General features: G+C 40.0%; 1 long non-coding RNA gene across 1 annotated transcript in view; it reads left to right on the top strand.

Annotated features, from left to right (window-relative positions):
- Positions 1–16,193, top strand: part of LOC149748966 (uncharacterized) — a 57,517-nt gene extending 41,324 nt beyond the window's left edge. The window contains exon 2 of the long non-coding RNA XR_016393559.1: positions 14–16,193. This is a non-coding gene — a long non-coding RNA (uncharacterized LOC149748966). The remainder of the gene's footprint in view (positions 1–13) is intronic.
- Positions 16,194–17,289: the final 1,096 nt, after the last annotated feature.

Below are 17,289 nucleotides of genomic sequence, written 5' to 3'. Positions count from 1 at the left end.
TTTTTCATCCCAGGTCTGCACGACACTTGGAAGATCACTTCCCATCACGCAAGGGAGAAAATGAAGCTCTCTACTGGTCTTTATCAGAGAAGCTAAAAATTCCCTCTCTCTTTTCTGCAAATTTCCCAAACCCCATGACTCTGATTTCCAGGCCAGAGAGTAAGGTTTAATTTTTATTACTCTTTATACTTTGCATATGGAGAGTGCCTGAACAGCACTGTGAAGTACTAGTTATTATGAGCCTGGTGTGGGCAAGGCCAGGCCTTGGTGTGACAAGAAATTCAATCACACCTGCTCAGTGATCTGTGGGCCCCAAGTCAGCTCCTATGTTCTCCTGACAAACAGAGCCCTCCCCTGCACTGGAGTTGGCGAGCAGACTCCTTCTTTGGGCTGAGCCAGTCCCAGGATTCTTAAGGGGTTGGGGTAGTGACCCCAAATTTAACAGAACTGGAATTCTGTATGTGGCATTTCTATTTCCATTCCTAAACGGTAGGGAAGGAGAACGAGCATGTGGAAAATAAGAAACCTCGTTAAAAATTTTAACTTAAAAGACCACTGGGTTAAGAGAAATGAAAATTATGTCCATATAAAAGCTTGTCCACAAATGTCATGGCATCATTATTCATAATAGCTGAAAAGGAGAAACAGTTCAAATGGCCGCCTGGCCACCAACTAATGAGTGGATAAACAACATGTGGTATATCCCTACAATGGATCACTATTTGACAATAAAAAGGAATGAAATATTGACACATGCTACAACATGGATGAACCTTAAAACATTATGCTAAGTGAAAGAAGCCAGCCACAAGGGAACACCTATTGTATGATTCCATTTATATGAAGTTCCTAGGCTAGGTATATCTATAAAGACAAAAAGTAGACTATTGGTCACCAAGGGCTATAGGTCAGGGTGGAGACACTGGAAGATGACAGTTGAGTGGGTCAGTGTTTCTTTTGGCGGGTGATGAAAATGTTCTAAAACTAATTGTGGTGAAGGCTGAACAACTCTGTGAATGTACCGAAACCACTGGATTTTGCACTTTAAATGGGTAAATTGCATGGTGTGCAAATTATGTCTCAATACAGCTGTTAATCTTTTTTTAATGATACTCTAAAAACGACCATTGGTTTATGTATTTTTCTGAAGTTGCTCACCTAGGGATAAATATGTCTAGCTTAAAAACAGATTGTATGAACTAAGTAAAATGAGAATGTGGAAAGAGTGATTTTTCTCCTAGGTAGAGAGACTGATTTGCAGAACCACGTGTAGCCACAACAGTTGTACCAGTAAATGTTTTGAACTTTGCCGAACATTTTTTTCCTTAGCCTGAAATCATTAATACCTGTTTGAATGATGATACGGAAGTGGCTTTGTTGTTTTTGTCTTTTCCATATTCCTTTCCCTTTCCGAACTAATAACACCCCGATTTTCTCTTAAGGACCCACCCACCTCATTTTCAGTCCGTGTGGTTGGCATGTTGCTGATCCTATGCCTTAGGCTGTATGACTCCAACCTGATCAATTAACAAATTCTACCCAGTGGTGTTGGAGCTGGCTCATACCAGCTCATCTGAACCAACCAGTAAATTTTCAGGAACCTTGTGAGTCAGTTGTTAAACGTCATCACCATTAAAATTTTAAGTATATATATTTATAATTAAATAAATTATATTTAAAACAAAGTTAATAGGCACTCAAAACTCATCACTTTCTAGTTATTTGAATACATTATACTCTCATCTGTGCTCTTGAGGCTACTGACTGACATCTATTGGGTCTGGATGGTGGAAGTGCTATATAATGGTCCGCTACTGTACATCTTATCCCAACCACAAGTTCAGTGACTTGCTGTTGATAACTTGAAATTGGACATGGTGGCAGTATTTAAACCACGGAGGTTACGCAAATATTATATATGAGGGCTCCCCCTTTTTTGTCAAGGAGATTGTTAAACATTTACTAGCTGTAGTGGGTTGAATGGTGTCCACCGCAAAAGATATGTCTGTACTCTCATCCCTGGAACTTGTGAATATGATCTTATTTCAAAAAAGGATCTTTGCAGGTGAAATTAAATTAAGGATCTTGAGATGAGATCATCCTGGATTATCCCAGGGTGCCATGCATACAATCACATGTGTCCGTGTGTCCGTATGAGATCAAGGCAGAGGGAGATTAAACACAAATACACAAAGGAGACACACAGATAAGAGACGGAGACAATATGACCACAGAGGCAGAGATCTGAGTGAAGCGGCCACAAGCCGAGGATTGTCTGGAGCTACCAGAAGCTGGAAGAGATAAGAAACAGAATCTCCCCTAGAATCTCTGGAGGGAGAATAGCCCTGCTGACATCTTGATTTTGGATTACTGACCTCCAGAAAAGAGGAAGTAAATTCCTCTTATTTTAAGCCACCCAGTTTGTGGTAATTTGTTACGGCAGCCATAGGAAACTAATGTACACACTGCAGCATTATACATGGTTCAGGGATGGGCATGTGACCCATGCCAGGACAATGGGAGGTCAGCTTCTATTGTAAACGAAACACTCTGCTTCTACCAGGAGTGGCTATGTGGTTCCATCTTTGCCACCATATTTATTTGCCAAAGAAGGAAAACAGCACAGAAAGTGGTAAAGTTGGGATGTGGAGACAGAAAAAGAGAAGGAGAGAGAGAGAGTCCAGACAATGTCATTTGAGAAGCTAGATCTGTTCTACCACTGAATTTTTTAAATTCTTTGAACAAATTAATTTCTTTTCTTTCTAAACCAAGTTCTTATCCAATAAAGCCATGTTAATTTTCAGACCACAGATAGGGTTGTAAATACAAACAACTGCTATCATTTCATTAGTTACTATTTAAATCAAGCATAACTAACAAAGAAAATTTAAAAATATATATATATATATATCAATCAAACAGTGAACAATCTGAGATCTACCTGAATTCAATCGTGTTCACTTGTTCCACAATTACTGAGCCAACCATGTCTAAAACATTCCATTCAGGACAGATAGCCATCTATCTAAGAGCTTACAATTTATTTGCCCGTAAGGAGCTGTGTGTAGCCCACATTAATGAGGTTGCCAGCAGGATTAACTTTTCATTACATAGTCCATATTTTTCCAGACAGTGCTAAATTCATGTAATTTCATTATTTTTCCTAAAGAGAATTTGTTTAATGCACAACTGAAATATTTTAACTTGTTTATGAGATTACGTTTAAGTACATTCACAGATCTCTGTGAATAAAAAAATCTCTCGGAATTTTTGGGTTGGGAAAATATAGTGATTTTCAATAATATTGTACCTTTGGTAATTTTGTACCTTTCAGCAATTTTCATTTTCCATTACCCTTAGTAATTTGTTAGTGTGGACAAGCACATTTCGAAAGGAGCAGGCCTCAGAAAATCCTAAGGACAGACATACTGTATTGAACTATTTTTAAAGTAAAAAGAAAATCTTTTTATCTTTAGCATTTCTGTCTCTAACCATTTTTCCAGTTCAAGAGGTTTAAAATTAATTCTGTCCCTCATAATCCTATCTCTTACCTCTATTTTCAAGTACCTTTGTTTTTTGATGAGCACATTTTGGATGAATTCCCAGTCAACTTTTAAAATTTAATTAAACTCGGCTAAGTTTAACTCAGATAGCATTAACAGATAGTTTCTTGATAGCTGATTAACTGGGAACCCATCTTTAGGAATTCTAAGAAAAAAACGTTGCTGAGCGTTGTTTGTTGCTAAAAGTTCTAATACTGATGTCACTAGCATCAATAAACGAATGCCCACTTGTCTTGATTTAAAAAGGAGATGAACTTTCAAATGCAAATATCCAAATATTACATTATTCTGAGTATTTTATACTTGCTAGTAGCATTACTTACCAAAAAAGAGAATTGGAGTATTTTCAAGTCAAAAAACCCACATAAACCATCAAGCACATAAAGAACAAGCAAGCAGACTGCACACACACACATACACGCAGGCACACACACACACGTATGTGAAGCATAGGGAATAAAAGATTTTACTGAGGACATATATCATACATTCATTGGTCAATGCTCAAGCCTACTCTCTTAGTCTAGAACAGTACTCCTCCTGTACAAAGAAGTAGCCACCTGGACTTCCCTGGTGGCGCAGTGGTTAAGAATCCACCTGCCAATGCAGGGGACACAGATACGAGCCCTGGTCTGGGAAGATCCCACATGCCGTGGAGCAACTAAGCCCATGCGCCACAACTACTGAGCCCGTGTGCTGCAACTACTGAAGCCCACACGCCTAGAGCCTGTGCTCTGCAACAAGGGAAGCCACCGCAATGAGAAGCCCGCGCACCACAACGAATAGCCCCTGCTCACCGCAACTAGAGAAAGCCTGCGGACAGCAATGAAGATCCAACGCAGCCCAAAAAAAGTAGCCACCAGTGGAGAGGGATGGACCGGGAGTTTGGGATTAGCAGATGCAAATTATTATATATAGCTAAACAACAAGATCTTACTATATGGCACAGGGAACTATATTGGAAAAGAATACGAAAAAAGAATGTATATAATAACTGAATCACTTTGCTGTACAGCAGAAATTAACACAACATTGTGAATCAACTATACTTCAATAATATAAATTTTTTTTAAAAAGGTAGCCATCAAAATTTTGGGGGAGATTAGAGTCGTTATCTATTTGGACTTGTAAGAAAACATGGGAAAATCAAAACTTAGCTTTCAGAATCCCCATTTTTGTAGCCCCCTAGAAGCCTAAAATAAAAATTGAGAACACATAAAGTTGACCAAAGACAGAGGTAAACAGACTCAAAATAAGTGTTTAGAAAGCTACTTTGTTCCCATGAACAAAAGCAGCATTTAAATAGTACTCATTCTTGATAACGCTGGCTATGGAGAACTCAAGCAAGTTTGCTTTTCTCCTAAAGCAAAAAAAGAAACTCCCTCACCACCAAAGCTGAAGTACAAGGAACCGGAAAAAATCAGTGATTTGTTCCCTGATGGCAGCTTTATGCCAGAGATACAAGAGTTTCTTTACACTAAATTGTTTTCTTCATGTGGAAAACATTGATAGGAATCTAGGTGAGTGGATATAATTAAGTAGCTGTGTGGCTCTAAAATGCTCTTTTTTCCCCCATCTAAACACCTCAACATCTGCCCAGGAACCAGAGGAGAGGAACAGCCTTCGAAGAGTTTGGCCCCCGAGATATTTCCAAACTGCCAGGACGAAGGCTTGGAACAACTACAATAGGGAACCATCCTGCCTTGGACCCGAAGCTAGATTGATGACCTAATACATCTTTCCATCTCTGACTGCCATAGTTTTATGAGCATCAAGAACTGGGCATCTGCCATAGTCAACAAATAGAGCTTCTCCAGCCACAGAAACTCAAGTATCCCCCAAAACATAGATCGTACAATCTCCCAGGGCTCAGGGTGCTGCCTCTAGCTTTCACCAGGTATAAGATGGAAATGCTCCTCTGGCAGGATAATTCTTAAAAGGAAGCGTGCATGTTACCCTCCATGTTATCTTGGCTTAAGAACGCTAAGTCAGTGCAGACCAGATTGCTGAGAAACTAGCAAAGAATGGCTTAAGGGCCCTCTTTCTCAGGGACCCCTTCCAAAGCCCTATACCTCATTTTGTATTTGTAATTTTGCATTCTTTTGGTTGAGTCCCCTTAATTGCATAAGCTATAGAATCCCCCCCGCTCCCACCCCACCAAATGGGGATCTGCCCCTGTAAATTGCACCAAATCTTACCTTGAAAAGAGTGTGAAAATTAAACACAAACTCCTATTCATCTTTTATGGATACCCTGCTCCCCTGGCAAGTCACTGTTGACGATGAGACCCCTTGGTTTGTGTCTCTGGTTCTCAGCTGTCCTCTCAACTAGAGCAGTGGTTCAAAAACTGGCTGCCGTTTAAGTTTATTCTCCTTAGCTCCTAGTGAGAAAGAATACTCCATTGTGGGCTAACTATTACAACGGCTTACGGACTCTAAAGGCCAGAAGAATTTCCATGCGTGGTCCTCCTTTTGGTTAAGTGGCATCACTGCTCCACATTGGCTAAGTTTTGTTTTCTACTCAAGCTGACGGATTTGGAGTAGGCTTCTACACTTTCTTAACAGGGCTCTCGAGGGGCCAAGTCACAGCATCATCTATTTTTTTTCTGATTACAAAAGTAACAGCGTGTATATAGTATATATCCATAAATAACTTGAAACATTATAATATATAGCACAGAAAGTGAAAATCTTTCATAATCCCACACAGCTGAGAAAACCAGTTAACATTTTTTTCAAGGCATATATTAAAATTTATTTATTATTTTACAAAAATGGGATTATATTCTCAACTTCGAAGTGTGCTATTTTCCACCTAGCAACATGTCTTACACATATTTCCATGCCAGTCTGTAAAAAATGATCTTCCTTTTAATCTTCTTTTTAACGGCTCCATGGTATTATATTCCATGGCCGAACCAAACTTTTCTTAACCAATTGCCTGTTAGTGCACATTTGGGGCCTTTCCAGTTTTCCCCGTAACACAGATTCTTGCAAACATCATTTTACACTTACATCTTTGAGCAGTTGTAGGAGTAGTTCTCTATGATGAATTCCCAGAAGGTGGCTTATTATCGGGTCAAAGGGTATGAGCACTTCGTTTTTAATAGCTAGTGCCAAATTGCCCTCCAATAATTTTATACCAATTTATACCCCCAACCACACTGTAAGAAGGAGGCTGTTTCCCCACCCCACCTTAGCAACACTAAGATCATGCAATTTGGGGATGTCTGATGTGAGTTAGGAGTTAAGAAATTCAGCCGGTGGAGCTTTTTCCCTTTGTGAACAGCTAACAAAGACATCAAAAGTCTTCCCCTTTCCTTGATGAACTCTCTGCTCTGAGTGAGCCAATACCCAGACAGACATCTAGCTAATGTGAGAGGTGAAAATTCTAACACCTAATGCTTGCGCCTAGCTGGATTAGAGACAGTTGGCCAGTGAATGCATAAGCAAATGTGTGAGTTATAGGATACTTAATAACTTAATTATGAAAGAAATATAAAGCAGTCCTGACTTGGGCACCTCAGTTTTAACGTAAACAGCACATTTGATCTCGTAGCATCAGAATATTTACACCTGCACAATTCCTGGAATTCACCCCTATGTTGAGTGGAGCAACGTAATTTGAAAAATCTATTCTTTAAAGGTATGTGAAAAGTGACTTTGAGTCAGGCCATTTAAGAAGAGCAACGTTTGCCAACATCCAGTCTGAAGGAGCTCATTCGGAGGATTACCACGGTTTATGTCTCCAGAATCAGGATGAATGGGCATTAGACTGAGAAGAAACTTCAGGAGTTATCCAGTCAAAAGGTTTCGAACCTCTGCTCCACGAAGATTTGGGGTCGCTTTAGGGAGACAGAAGAAGTTGACAGAGGAGTAAGGCAGCAGGGGTTAAAGGCACATGGTATTCTAACCCTAATTCCACAAGAGCCCCACTGGGATCTGCTTCATATGGTGGGTTATACAGTGCCTTATCTGGAGCAAGTTGATCCCTTACTTTCCTCGTCTATAAAATAGACATGATAACAGTGTCTGTTAAGAGTAGTGAAGATTAAATTCAATAATGCTGTACATGTCAAGGGCTTAGCCAAATACCCTGCACATGCCAAGGACTCAGTGAATGTTTACTAATGTATTATTTACGATTTTCCTTTGAAAACGGATTCTGCCGCTAAAACATACACTTGAAAACCACCCATTTATTTTTGTCATCTTGCAAATAAGGTGGTTCTTTCAGATGGAGTGGTGTTAGATTTTATTTCCTGCTTCCCAATCCAATGATCTTACTCTGAGACCCCAGTCCACTTTCACGGAGACTGCTGGGGGCTCTGAGGATAATCGGCCTCCCACACACCAGGTGGCTCCACTCGCCAATAATGTGGCCAAGATCACACCTCCTCTGTCTGCATTCCCATTGATTTATGGAAGAAATATCAACGTACGAAAAACAAGTTTCCCTTGCCCTGTGGGAGAAGGTCGCTGCAGGTTCACCATGAGAATTGAACATGGAAGTTGCAAAATGTTAAAAAGATTACCTAGTTGCCATCTCATCCATTATTATGAGGACAATTGAAAGGAGTTCAGAAAGGGACACTTAAACCTTCTAAGACTGGCTGAATTTTCTCTTCTCGGCCAGATGTTTTTAAAAGGAAGAATTCATCCAACAAACATACACTCTTATCAAGCCTTTTCTCAGGAAAGCTTGTCTCTATGTAGGGGAAGTTTTCCTAATGAATCACAGACATAAGGCTGGAGGGGGAGAGCTTCCAGCATTTTCCTCTTTGAATGGTCCAACATGAGACCAAAATCCAGGGAGTAAGGAGCAAAACCTTCCAAACCGTGTATCTTTTCTACCCAAGAACTCCTTCTATGCCCATCACTGCTGCTGCCGGAGAGCCAGACGTGGGTTTGGGGAGGGGCTTCTCTGTGTTAGGGCCGTTTGGGGTCTGTGCTAGACTTAGGAACAAGTAGACATAAAAGCTGTAGAATTAAGGGTTGAAAACAGCGTTTAATGAAACCCCTCCCTCCAGACGCTCTTGATCAAAGTCTCTCCTTGCACTAAGACAACCGGTCTACAGTTGCATACATAAAACTCTGGCAACACTCTGTCCTCATGGCTTTCAACAGAGGCTTTAGACCTCTGAAACTGGGCATCGTCCCAGAATTGAGATCCAGTTGCATTACGCATACCAGAAGACACACCACCACAGCCGAAGCCCGTGCAACCACTTTCTTTTAACCTCGCGTCTGTGAAAAATTACTTTCCAAAAAAATAAGTGAAACCCGATGTCTTCTCCGGGTGGTTATTTTTGCGCCTATGAAGTCAGTAAAACTCTCCAGATTTATTAGACAGCCCTGCTGCGGAAGACAAGACCACTTCCTATTCCCCAGCAGAAATGTGTGCCATTCCTTTCTGTAACCTTCTGACCACAGCTTTTAATTTTATTCATTTCTTTTATTTTTCCCAGAAAATTTGTCAGAACCTTCTAAGATAAGTGGCTTGGCCTGCACTAAAATCCCAATCTCTGGCATCCAAAAGTGACAAAATGAACACATTTCAGGCTCCTCTAGCTTTTCTTCTTTCCTTCCCGTTTTAGAGAGACCCTCGTTCCTTTTCATCAGAAACAGCAAAGAGTCTGGCTGTCTCTCCTTCAACCACTCTAAACACCAAATGTAACACCTACCAACAAGTTATACTCCTGTGGGCGTCCACTAACCATGGGATGATGACCATGATAATGACAACTGGAATCAGCTCTGTTTACTGCCACAGTATTTATTGAGCCCCTACTGTATATGCCAGGGTTCTCCTGGGTATGGAGATGCAAAAATGTAGAGGATAATGTACATTCTTTCCAGGAGCTCAGAGTCTACTAGGGGAAATAAACATGTTAACAAGTACAAGTCATTTAGTGTGACAGGTTTACTAATAAACAGAATCTTGTGGGATACAAGGACTAGGACATGGAAAGGTAATGAAGGGCTTCTCAGAGGAGATGACTCTTGAGCTGTGTGTTTAAACATGAGTAGGAGTTCATCAGATAAACTTAGGGAAGGGCATGCCATGCAGAGGGACTACCAATTGCAAAGGATCAGAGGTGTGAAATAGCATGGCGCATTTGGGACCTAAGATGTTCTGTGCGTTGGGAATGAAGTTCAAAACGTAAGCAACCTGTGTTCATGCATGAATGTGGGTAGACGTTTTAGGCGAAGGGGAACTACTGAACAGGATAAAGACTTGGCGCAGTTGTGGTAGTGTGATCAGCAGAAAGAGCACAAGTGGCTGAGTGCTACCCAAGGGAGAAATGAAGAGAGCCTGAGCTATGCCAGTGTGATGGGAATGGAGAGGAAGATTTAGAGTGATAGCAAAGAGGAAGACATAAAAAGGTAGTAGAATCGTAAAGATTCCCACTCCAGAAGGACTTTTAAGCAATTGTATTTCATTATTTAACAGTGAAAATTACCTCCAGAATGCTTTTAGTATTATTGACTCACTAGATTTTTTTTTCTCCACCTACTTCCAAAACTGATTTGAAGTAGGAAAGAGATTCTGTAGCTACAGCCAGGGCCACCGTGTATGACTGTGTAACCTTGGTCATCTATGAACTAATGAAGAGCTTTTGTAGTACATTATACCTGGTTCAGTCATTCTGAACATCATTTAAAGAAACTCATACCAGCACTATCTTGACTAGCTTGAATTTTGATTATCCGCGTGTTAATATGCCATATATCACAACTTACTTTGTACTTCACTGGATGATAACTTCTAGTTCCCTTACTCATAGTTTCAGGGCATTGAGAGAGAAGGTGCTCTTGGCTACATGCGCTCATTCGGTTTTGGCAAAGGAAAGAAGGTGAAGTGCAGCATTTTGGGAATCAGAAGACCCTTGATTTGTTCCCTATGAAATTGGGCAAGGCACGTAAGCCCAGTTTTCCCAACTGTTTAATGGCCCAACATTAATGTCTACCTCCTAGTTTTGGTGTAAGAATTAAACGAGCCTATGAATAGAAAGTGCCTGGCACGTAGTAAGCTGACAGGTCTTAGTACACTCTATGCTGTGCTGGGTGCTTGAAATATAGTATCTCATTATAATCTTCTAGTTTTACAGAAAAGGAAATTTAAGCTCTTTGAGGGCCTTTGTTTATCATTATATTTCCAGTCTGCAGAATAGTGTCTGCCTCAAAACACCTAAGTGTCTTGCTAAGAGGGATTAAATAATAACTTGTCCAAAGTCAAACATCTAGTAAATAGCATGATTAAGATTCAGACCTAAGTCTGCATGATTCCAAGTCCAGTGCTCTTTTAATAATTTCCCAGTTTCATTGTATAAAAGACAAGGACGTGGAAGCTGACTGAAGTGCTGTTTTGTGCCTTCTCTTACTACCAGTTCTCAAATGATTTGATTATTATCCTTTAGGGTTCTCAGTATAAGTAGTTTCCATCCATATCATTTAAAGGTCATTTCCAGAGTATTTATACAAGGGTCAAGCTCATGGCTTATATTTTTTGCTTGAGCCCCATTTCCAGTTTTTAATGCTTTCTAGGTGAGGTTCACCTACTGGAGTCTACAGAAGGCATTTCAGCCTTAACATCTCCAAGCCAGGGCTCATCCACCGGCCCCCACCTCTCCCTTCTCCCACATTCACCCTCCAGAAGCCCTGCTTCCCCTTATGTCCTGATAGATGACATTTTTTCCACCCAGGGACTCAAGTGAAAGATTCTGGCTTCAATCTTTTCTCCTCCCATTTCCCTTATCTGACTGGTCACCAGGTTTTATTGTTTCTACCTCAGAAATGGTTTTCAGATCTGACTTTTCCTTTTCACCTCAGCTGCTACTCTCTAATTCAGTACAGTGGTCCCTCGGTACCGGTAGGGGATTGGTTTCGGCCCCCATGGCCCCCACCAGAATACCAAACTCCAGGGATGCTCAAGTCCCTTATATAAAACGACACAATATTTGCATATAACCTACACACAGCCTCACATATACTTTAAATCACCTCTAGATGACTTATCATACCTAATACAATGTAAAAGTTATGTAAATAGTTGTAAACACAATGTAAATGCTGTGTCAATAGTTGCTGGCAAATTCAAGTTTTGCCTTTTGAAACTTTCTGGAATTTTTATTTTTCAACTATAACCCATGGATATGGAGGGCTGACTATACTTCATCATCTTTTGTCTGAAGGGTTTGGGCAGCTTCCAAGTTGACCTTCTTCCCTTCAGTCCCTTCCCTCACCAGCCTTTTGAAGACAACATGATCTTCCTCTAACATAGAACAGATCTGACACTCTCCAGCTCTAAAACCTTTGGCAGTGCCCCTTACCTCCAGTGTAAGAGGTTATACTCACTACTACGTAATATTCTATTTAAAACCGAGCCCAGTCAGATTTTCCTGCCACTCTCCCCATGAGTCATTAGCTTTAGCTATACTGAACAATTTGCCCTTCCCCAAACGCCCAACATGCTTTGGGACTTTGGGCCTTTCTTCCAGCTGCTTCCTCTGCCTAGAATGACCTTCCCCTCCTTTTTGGCCTTGAAAATTCCTGTTCATTTCTTAAGGCTCAACCCAATTTCACATCCAGGGTGAGGCTCTTTTCACTTCCCCCAGCTGACTCGAGGAAAATTAATTTTCCTTTGCATTCATCACAGCACTTGCAACATTTTTATTAAAATTAGTTCTTTATGTATTAATGGTCCATGGAGCCTTAAGGTCAAGGACTACTTAATTCATTGATGTGACCCCTGTCCCAATATAAAGCTAGTTAAGTTTTTTTTTGTATTTAAGGAAGAAGAGCACATTGGTCTTTTTATCTTTTTCTGTATCTTTACTTTTTTTTAATTTTTTAAATTTTATTTTATTTATATTTTTATATAGCCGGTTCTTATTAGTTATCCATTTGCACATTGGTCTTTTAAAAAAATAAATGAATAATAGTATAAGTAGTCAAAGGAGGATAAGTCATGTGGAGGGTGGGATGATACCAGATGTTAGGGATTTTGGTCTCATTCATAGGAGGTACTCAATACATGTTAGTTAATTCATGAACAAATCTACTTTATAAATACTTGGCCTCACTCCAGGCACAACTTTGCTTAATAACAAAGGTAAAGAATAGCTATGAAAAGGACAGATTGGTCTCAGGATCATATGAAACTGGAAATCCATTAAAACCATATCACTCCTAATAGTGAGGTTTCTTTAGACTTGCCTGCTTTCTTACCCTGCTATGGGTCACCCTCAACATAGAATGTTTTAACTGTTTTAAAATCCTTCTTGGGGTTCTATCCATCTCTTTGTTTAAAATGTAATTTCCAACCAGCCAGAGGACCAACATTTTCTTATAGTTGTACATAGCCTGTTATCTCTGAAACTTCTGTCAACTTTTCCTCTTTATATGTCAGCTTTGGAAATGAGTTTTTACTTTTCTGTTGTAGGAGAAAACACTCACGTAAAGAACTGTTAATACTAAAAATATCTAAGTACCTACTTCTTAGGGTATACAGTCTACAAATCTCTCTTCAAGGCTATTCAGTGGTTTACAGGACCTGTTTTAATGAAAGATCTCACTGGATTGGGGAGTCAGAGACTCTAGGTTCTAGTTCTGACCTGCCTCTAGTCACTTGAGTGATGGTTGGGCAAGTCACTTAAACATTAGGTTGCAAATTTGGAGCACCTAGGCCGGACTTGGACCACAGATGTATGTTGTTTACCCCTTACAGTGTTTGAATGAGGTGACAATTTAAGTGGGAGATTTTATATAAGAACATAGGTTTTTGTTTTCTCTTGAGAAATCAGCAGATCTGGCCACAGGGGTCCCACATTCCTAGTCAATTTGTAGTAGCTTACCCCTTGAACCCTCTAACATGGCATGGGCTCTCCAGGTCTCCAATGACTTCATCATTTTCTACTGACCTTTAGTCTGCCCTACACAGAAGCAAAATACCAGTTTCTATTTGTCTATGCACTTGTACTCAAGGGTGATATTAAAAACATTTAAGTACTAAGGCATGGGAACTGACCCATCAGAATGGATACCTCTGTGCTAGAACAACATCCAGGGGATGCCCTGCTCTCCCCAGCTGCTGTATCGTGGGGAGGTCCAAGAGCTCCTAGAGAAAAGGCAGGGGCAGCATCATTTAGTGGGCTGAGAGCAGCCTCCATATGCCAAATGCAAGGACTGTGCTGGCCTCAGGGGCACACTTCCGGAACTTAAGCCCTGCTTGATCTGTTGTTTTCTCAGAGTAGAGAGCCATATTCCTGTATCCATGTCTCTTACTGAAAACAAGTAAATGAAAGGAAACTAGATTAAAAAAAGGGAGAACGGTTTTCTTGCCCTTGGTTGCCTTGTTCATCCACCAACTGGCCGCTACAGCATATGAGTTTGATTTCCTGGTACAAACCAATCTATAAACTCTTTTCCAGCCTAAGCATAAGGAACCTCTAATTTTATCCATTTTATAAATGGAGTGAAAATTTTGCAAAACATCTTGAAGAATTTTGCAAATCATTGTACAGAATTTATATAAGGTCTAAAACACTGCTCGAAATAATAAATCACCAATAAATTATCTCCATGTTCTTACTGGGCTTTTCAATTTTAAAAGCACTCCGATATATTTTTTTTCTTTTTTAATTTAGCCATGGCTATTTTTCAAATGGAATTAATGACCAAAAGCTAGCCTCAACCTCTAATTACAGTAAGAGACACTAGACAGGAGTTGTTCCAGACACTGACCCATCTTGGCTCAGGGAGAGGCTCTGGGCAGTTTTACTATGTGCTGGCTTAGTACCTGGGGCCAGGAAACATCTGTTATAACATGCGGTCCAGTGGGTACTCTGCTTAATTATAAAATGGCATTGCAGTGTCCCTTTGAGTTGGCTGGCCTTAGCTTCTAATGCTATACGATCAAGCAAAATGCAGTTCTAGACGTTCTGTTAACTGAATATCCAACCCAAGTGTTGAAATGCTTTGAGAAGAGTGAAAAAGTTAAACCTTTGCCCCTCAGGAAAAAGGTATGGGGAAAGACAAAACAAAGAAATGATTTCTAAAAGCAATTGAGAAGCTTAGATCTGAATGGGTGTTCCTTATATAAGGAATGGGGGAGCTGATTCAGGGATGACTCACACTTCTAGAATGAACCGTTTATATAGTGCTTCCTCCTCTTCCAGGAATCCTGTTTGGAAGCTCAGGGACAATGACAATTGAGAAGCAAAGGGAAAACTGGAGAAGAGTGAGGGAATGCTTGGAACACCCAGAGGCTCATTCACCTTGAATAAGAGGACACGTTTCTGTCCCGAGTCCACGCAATCAGTTATGTCCCAGGACTTAGGGTTAATTCTTGGAACACATACACTTGGGAATTCTTCCTAATGGCCTGAAACTCTTATTAGCCCTTATGAGAACTTACCTTCCCCAATCCTCTAATACGCTGAGGGGAGAACACAGCCTATTGTCAACAGTATCTGCTGAGGAATATCTTTTGTCTCATAGCTTGTTGTAATCACTTCCAGACCAGGGGTAAATTTATGATTTACATAATGTTGCAGAGGAAGAGGTCTTAAGGACTTTTTTTCTCTAAATCTTTCTGAATTATTATTTTAGACTCATTGCCAGGTTTTTTTAAAGGGGGAAGTTGATGAACTTTTAAACATGTCATTACATGCTCTGAAATAGCAAATCTTTGTTCTTGCAAAGTTTCTTGTGGAAAGTTTACGGGCTGTGTGTGTGCGTGTGTGTTTGTGAGTGTGTGTGTGTGTATTTAGAAACAGGTAGAAAAGGAAATGGGTGAAAAGGAACACTTGAGGTTCACTGATAAAGTTAAATACATATTGCGTGTTTCTGTTAGAACAAAAATTGGCAGATTTGGGGGGATCTTACCCAACATTTGGGGTGGGTTTTGGAAGGGCAGCTCTATGCTCACTTTTCATCATGTTTCAATAATTAGGGGTAGGAGCTGAAGGGTTAAGCCCTAAAGCAAGAAAATATCTCTAAGTCAGAAAACAAAGGGAAACTTGCATATTTCTGAAGACGACATCGGATCAGCCTGTGGATTTCAAGCAATTATGCGATATTATGATTCCCACTGAGCATGCATTAGTTGGAATCCTGTTCTTTTTATTTCTCCATGTCCCGGGGTTGTACACTGAAAGAGCCCTGTCCAACCTCGCATGTCAGAATTTTGAAGGAAAAATTATAGTAAAATATGTTTAAAACAGTGGGGCCTTATGTGAGTGAACACAACATTTTCCAAGGCTTTCAAAAATCCTTTTGTTAAAAATATGGTTTTTATTGTGTTTCTTTTTTTCTTTCTTTCTTTTTAAAATTTTTTTCTTTTCAGTCAAGCTTTTACCTCCTCTCCTTCCTGGAGAAAAGAAGACAGAGGTTTCAAAGGATATCCATAACACAGCCTACATTTAGGGCCTGGGGACTTACAAAGGCTTTGTTTTAAATGAGACCCCCCACGTGGAGAATAAACAAATGAGAAAAGTTCATCTGTGTATAGAACTTCAGTTCCAACAACTGTGGTGACAGTCACACTGTCTGAGTAAATGTCCCCCAGAGTTGTCTTGTGAACAAAATGATGATTAATTGGGGATTCTGTGAGTTGAAAGATGGGCTGTTCATAAGTGGGAAGAACTTTTCTAGAGCACGAGGAACGGAAGACTCAGCTTCTGGGTTGTTCTAAAAGATGAAATGTCTTTTTTAAATCGAATTAATTAAAAACAAAATAAAACAAAAAGCAGGCACAGCGAAGTGCACAGATTAGGAATGATGGTGGATGTGTGTTATATTCATTTTATTCCACCATATTCTTTCTCCCAAAGGAGAGAAGTAACTTGTTTGATCAGTTAGGAATTGCATTTAGCTGTAATTGACAGAGGCTGGACTTCCATGGCTTAAACATGTAAGAGATTATTTCTAAAAGAAATCCTACCTCTGGCTCACTGGGGCTCATAGCATGGTTTCTCAAAGTCACCAAGGACCCAGGCTCTTCCTAGCTCTTTGCTCTTCCATCCTGAGGCCATGATATCCCTCTAGTCATCTATATGTTCTCTCCAAGCATGAAAGAGGAAAGGCAAGGTAAAAAGGAAAGCCCTCCTAGCTTGGTTAACTCCCTTTAAGGAGCTTCCCCAGAAGAGCCTCAGAACATTTCCACTCACAATTCATTAGCCAAACCTTTGTCACATGACTGCACCTAGCTGCAAGGGAGCCTGGGAAATGTAGTCTTTTAGGAAGAAAAATTACTGCCCTAAATTAAATCAGGATTCTATTACTGTTAACAAGGGAAGAGCAAGTATTAGATTCAAAACCAGAAGTCTCTGTCATACTCATATAAAATATACTTAATGCCAATATATTATCCAAGGATTATTGATTGCTTCTGTTTGAATTACATAGTGTTTAAGGCACTAGTTTAAGAACCCAGTTTTGCATTGCATTTTATCAGTGCACATGGCCAAAATGAATTCTTTTGCACACCTCTGATCTTTTCCTCCACTACTGGTGAAGTTTAAGCTACAGAAGTTTTTGGGTGCATAACTAAAGAGCAGAAAATTCCATACACTCCTGAACCTCCAAATTGAGCAAATACAGTTTCTTGTCTAGAAATTATACTGAGAAATGATTGCATCTTCTTCAATCTTTTTCTTCCCCACATTGTTGGAGCTTAAACTTCCTCCATCATAAAAAAGTGGACATTTTAGAAAATTTGTGGG

Source organism: Delphinapterus leucas, chromosome 6 (assembly GCF_059928025.1).
Source record: "Delphinapterus leucas isolate spDelLeu-1000000601 "Yukka" chromosome 6, BTC_Dleu_Yukka2, whole genome shotgun sequence".
In the NCBI taxonomy this organism is placed as follows: domain Eukaryota; kingdom Metazoa; phylum Chordata; class Mammalia; order Artiodactyla; family Monodontidae; genus Delphinapterus; species Delphinapterus leucas.
This window is presented reverse-complemented; position numbering and strand designations above follow the sequence as displayed.